Genomic DNA, 6,000 nt, shown 5'->3' on the forward strand with positions numbered 1-6,000 from the left:
GCATGGAGGACCCTCTTGTCTAATTGTGTGGATCTCTATGACAAACAGAGGAGACCCACAAGGTCTTTACAAATGTGATATCAGCAGAAACACTGCTGGCTTGGACTGAAAAGAACAGAGACAGAATGAAATAACAGAAGGCTATCAGATTTCCAAAATTCTACAGGGAGGAAATGGGCTGATAATCAACTGTAAACATGTGCTACCCTTCAAGTAAAAGGAAGAATGACTGTAGCCATAGACATAGAGGGCAGAGACACAACCTGGAGGGTAGAGTCTCAGGACACAGGAGATTACTCCTAGGCTTTGAAAACTAATGGAATTTGCTCCACTGGGTTTTGAACTTGCTTGGGACCACTAACTTCTTGTGTGTTTATTGACCATCCATATAATTACTTTAGTGGAATATCTGTTTACATCTTTAGTCTGTTTTCCAATTAGATTATGTGGAAGTTTTTACTATTGAATGCATGTGTGTGTGTGTGTGTGTGTGTATTAATACTTAGTGAGATAAGTGACTTGCAAGGATTTTCTCCTGGTGGGTAGGTTGTCTTTTCATCTTCTTAACAAAGTCTTTTGCAGAGCAAGAGATTTTTACTTGATGAGGTCTAATTTATCAAATTTCTCTTATGAATCATACTTTTGGTATCAACTCTAAGATCTCTTTGCCTAGCTCTAAATCCCCTAAATTTTTCATTTGTTTTTTTTCTGAAAGTTTTATAGTTTTATGTTATGCAGTCCATTTTGAACTAATTTGTGTTATATGATTGTGATCATATATGATTAAAATATTGAGTTATAAAGCATAAGCCTTAGGTCGTCGATTTTTTATTTTGTTTGACTGTAGTGCCCAATTGCTCCAGCACCATTTGTTGAAAAAGCTGTCTTTCCTCCACTGAATTTGTTTTGTACCTCAGAAATCAGCTGGACAGGTTTATGTGAATCTAGTTCTGTTTGTGAATCTAGTTTCTTTGCTTTGTTCCATTGATCCAAGGGTCAGTTTCTGCTATACCACATTGTCTTTATTATTGTATCTATACTATAAGTCTTGATGTTGGGTAGAGTGATTCCTCCCACTTTATTATTCTTTATCAAAATAACTTTACATATTCTAGCTCATATGTCTTCCATTTAAATTTTAGAGTAACATGGTCTTAAAAAAAAAAAGAGTAATCTGGTCTGTATTTGCTATGATAGCAAAGTAATGGCCCCACAAATATATCGACATCCTAATCCCTGGAACATGTGAATTTCCAGGTTACTGAGCAAGGGGATTTAAGATTGCAGATAGAATCAAGGTTGCTAACCACATATCTTTATTTTTTTTTTAATTTTTTTTTTCAATGTTTATTTATTTTTGGGACAGAGAGAGACAGAGCATGAACGGGGGAGGGGCAGAGAGAGAGGGAGACACAGAATCGGAAACAGGCTCCAGGCTCTGAGCCATCAGCCCAGAGCCTGACGCGGGGCTCGAACTCCCGGACCGCGAACTCCCGGACCGCGAGATCGTGACCTGGCTGAAGTCGGACGCCTAACCGACTGCGCCACCCAGGCGCCCCGCTAACCACATATCTTTAAATAAATTAGTCTTGATTATTTACATGGGCACGATATAATCACAAAGATCTTAAAGATAGAAGAGAGAGACAGAAGATGTCAGAATGATGCATTTTGAGAAGGAATCTACCTATTGTTGCCTGCTTTGAAGATGGAGAAAGAGGACCATGAACCAAAGGCAGGCAGCCTCTAGAAATTAGAAGAAGGAGAAGAGGGAGAAGTGAAGAAGGGGAAGAAGGAGGGGGAGGAAGGAGGATAGAGGAAAAGATAGAAGAAAGTCCCATTTGAGCCTCCAAAAGGCCATAATTGAATGCAGCCTACCCACACCTCGCTTTTAGCCCAGTGAGACCCATGTTGGACTTCTAATATACAAAACTATAAGATAATAAATTTGTGTTTAAAGCCATTTGTTACAGCAACAATAATACATTTACAAAAATTCTTGCTGGGATTTGGATAGGAATTGCATTTAAATCTGCATATCAATTTGGAGTAAATTGACATCTTTACTGTGTTTGACCTTCCAATCCATGAACACACTGAGTCTGTATATTTTAGTCTTTTATTAATTACATGAGTATTGTTTAGTTTTCAGCATAGAAGTCCTATATATGTTTTGTTTTATACCATATATTTTTGAGTGATTATAAATATTGTGTACTTTTTAATTTCAATGTCTGCATGTCCATTCCCAATATATAGAAATACAACTGCTTTTCATATGTTTGTCTTCTTTGTGACTTTTCTGAACTCACTTATTGGTTCTAGAAATTTAATGACTTAAGGTTTTCTACATAGACAATCATGTTATCTATAAATAGGACAGTTTTTTCTCCCTATCTGTATACCTCTTATTGCCTTTCTTCGCCCTACTGCATGCACAATAATTTAAGGATTATGTTAAGAATAGTGAAAGCAGAAATTCTTGCTTCCTGATTGTCAGGGGAAAAGACTTACTATTACACCATTAAGTATAATATTAGCTGTAAGTTATTCACAGACTTACTGTTTTTAATCAATTTGAAGAAGTTTCCCTCTATTCCTGTTTTTCTGAGTTTTTATCATGAGTCAGAGTTGAATTCAGTCAAGTGTTTGTTCTATATCAGTTGATTTGATTGTGTTGATTTTTTTTCCCTTAGTTTGTTGAAATGGTGAATTACCTTGATTGATTTTCAAATATTGAACCAGCATTGAACCCCACTTGCTCACGTAAAATTCTTTTTTTATTATTAAATTTTTTTAATGTTTATTTTTGAGAGCGATTGAGCGAGAGACAGAGCACGAGTTGGGGAGGGGCAGAGAGAGAGGGAGATACAGAATCTGAAACAAGCTCGAGGCTCTGAGTTGTTAGCACAGAGCGTGGGGCTCAAACCGCGAACCATGAGATCATGACCTGAGCCAAAGTCGGACGCTTAACTGACTGAGCCACGCAGGTGCCCCCAAATTCTTTTTATATATTATTGAACTCTCTTTGCTAATTTTTAAAAGGATTTTTTGTGTCTATATTCATAATGTATAGCGGACTGTGTATTTCTTCTTTTATACTGTTTGTGTCTTTGGTGTCAAGTTAATACTAGTATTCTGTTTGCTGGAAGATTGTGTTCTTTAAATATTTGGTAAAATTCTCAAATGAAATTATCTGACCCTGGAGGTTTCTTTTTGGGGAATAGATCATAGATTAAATTTCCTTAATAGTATTTTGGCTGTTCACATTATCTATTTCTTTCTTTTTTTTTTTTTACCCACATTATCTATTTTATATTGGCTTTGTTGTGGTAGTTTTGTGATTCAAGTAAGTTCTTTAGTTCATCTAAGGTGTCAAATTTATGTGTGTAGAATTGTTTGTATTTTCATTATTATCCTTTTGATGTCTTCAAAGTAGTGATATCTCTTATTTCATGTGGATATCAGTAATCTGTGTCCTTGAGGTTTTGTTGGTGGTGGTGGTGGTGGTCTTTCTATAGGTTTGTCAATTTTATTGATCTTCCCAAAGAACCAGCTCTTTATCTTGGGGATTTTTTTCGTATTGTTTTAATGTTTTCAATTTCATTGATTTCTGTTCTTGATTTTTTCTTTCTTCTGCTTGTTTTGCATTATTTTGGCTTTCTTTTCTAGGTCCTGTGGTGGGATGTTAGGTTAATAATTTGAGAATTTTCCTCTTTTCTAATATGTGCACTTAGTGCTATAAATTTTTCTTTCATCCCTGCTTTATTTGCCTTCTACAAATTTTGATTCACTGTTTTTTAAATTTTCATTCAGTTTTATTTTCATTCAGTTCAATGTCTTTTTTCTATGAATAATTTTGATTTTTTATTTACTTAGAATAAAATTAAATAGCCAAAGCAGTATTTTTTTTTTCAATATATGAAATTTATTGTCAAAATGGTTTCCATACAACACCCAGTGCTCATCCCAAAAGGTGCCCTCCTCAATACCCATCACCCACCCTCCCCTCCCTCCCACCCCCCATCAACCCTCAGTTTGTTCTCAGTTTTTAACAGTCTCTTATGCTTTGGCTCTCTCCCACTCTAAACTCTTTTTTTTTTTTCCTTCCCCTCCCCATGGGTTTCTGTTAAGTTTCTCAGGATCCACATAAAAGTGAAAACATATGGTATCTGTCTTTCTCTGTATGGCTTATTTCACTTAGCATCACACTCTCCAGTTCCATCCACGTTGCTACAAAGGGCCATATTTCGTTCTTTCTCATTGCCCTGTAGTACTCCATTGTGTATATAAACCACAATTTCTTTATCCATTCATCAGTTGATGGACATTTAGGCTCTTTCCATAATTTGGCTATTGTTGAGAGTGCTGCTACAAACATTGGGGTACAAGTGCCCCTATGCATCAGTACTCCCCAAAGCAGTATTTTTAAATTGCATATGGTTCAATTCAATTATTTATTAATAGAGAGTATTCTTTTTGATGAAAATGCCACTTTTTTGCGCCTGGGTGGCTTAGTCGGTTAAGCTTCCGATGTCAGCTCAGATCATGATCTACGGTCTGTGAGTTCGAGCCCCACGTCGGGCTGTGTGCTGACAGCTCAGAGCCTGGAGCCTGCTTGGGATTCTGTGTCTCCCTCTCTCTCTGACCTTCCCCCATTCATGCTCTGTCTCTCTCTGTCTCAAAAATAAATAAACATTAAAAAAAATTAAAAAAAAAAAGAAAATGCCACTTTTCATTAACATCTCAATTTTGAAACTCAGATAAACATCCTTGGTTATCATTCATTACAATAAAGTTTGGTTTTTATCATATACTAATTTATATATGTAGTAATTATTTCCAGAATTAAGTTCCCAAAACCATAATCAGTTCAACGTATTTTTGAGACTTCCTCCTTGCCCCATGGATTATTTAGAAGTATGTTTAGTTTCCAAGTGTTTGTAGATTTTTCTGTTATCTTTCTGTACTGATTTCTACTTTGAATATATTGCATTCAAGTAACTCATTCTGTATGATTTTAATTCTTTTACATTCGTTGACATTTGCTTAGGCCCACGATAAAGCTGGTTTGGATATATGTTTTAGAAGTACTTGAAAAGAATGTGTTTTCTTATATTTTGGGACTGAGTGGTCTATACCCGTCAATTATATATTCTTGGCTGCTGATATTGAGTTCTTTGGTGTCCTTGCTGATTTTCTGTCTAGTTCCAACAATTCTTGAGAGAGAGAGAGAGATGTTGAAGTATTCAACTACAATTGTAAATTTTTCTATTTTTATTTTTCTTTTTTTTTAATTTTTTTTTAACGTTTTTATTTATTTTTGAGACAGAGAGAGACAGAGCATGAACGGGGAGGGGCAGAGAGAGAGGGAGACACAGAATCGGAAGCAGGCTCCAGGCTCTGAGCCATCAGCACAGAGCCCAATGTGGGGCTCGAACTCATGGACCGTGAGATCGTGACCTGAGCTGAAGTCGGACGCTTAATCGACTGAGCCACCCAGGCGCCCCTCTTTTCATTTCTATATGTTTTTTCTTCACGTGTTTTGCAACTCCCCTGATTGGTGCATAAATATTTATGAATTGTTGTATCTTCTTGGTGGGTTGTCCACTTTAACATTATATAATTTCCCTGTCTCTAATAATTTTCTTTGGTCTAAAGACCACTTTTTCTTATTTTAATATAGCCATTCCTAGTTTTCTTTGATTAATATTTGCATGATATATCCTTTTCTATTACTTTCAGCTTGCCTATATCTTTACATCTGAAGTGTGTTTCTTAGCATGTATTTAAAATGTTTTAATTGTGGTACAATATCTTACTATAAAATTTACCATTTTAACAATTTTTAAATGTACAATTCAACAGCATTAAGTACATTCACGCCGTTTTGCAACCATCTCCACTATCCATCTCCAATATTTCATCATCCCTAACTGAAATTCGGTACCCATTAAACATTAACTCCACATTACTACTTCCTCCCAGCCAGTGGTAACT

This window comes from Leopardus geoffroyi, chromosome E2, assembly GCF_018350155.1.
Source record: "Leopardus geoffroyi isolate Oge1 chromosome E2, O.geoffroyi_Oge1_pat1.0, whole genome shotgun sequence".
In the NCBI taxonomy this organism is placed as follows: domain Eukaryota; kingdom Metazoa; phylum Chordata; class Mammalia; order Carnivora; family Felidae; genus Leopardus; species Leopardus geoffroyi.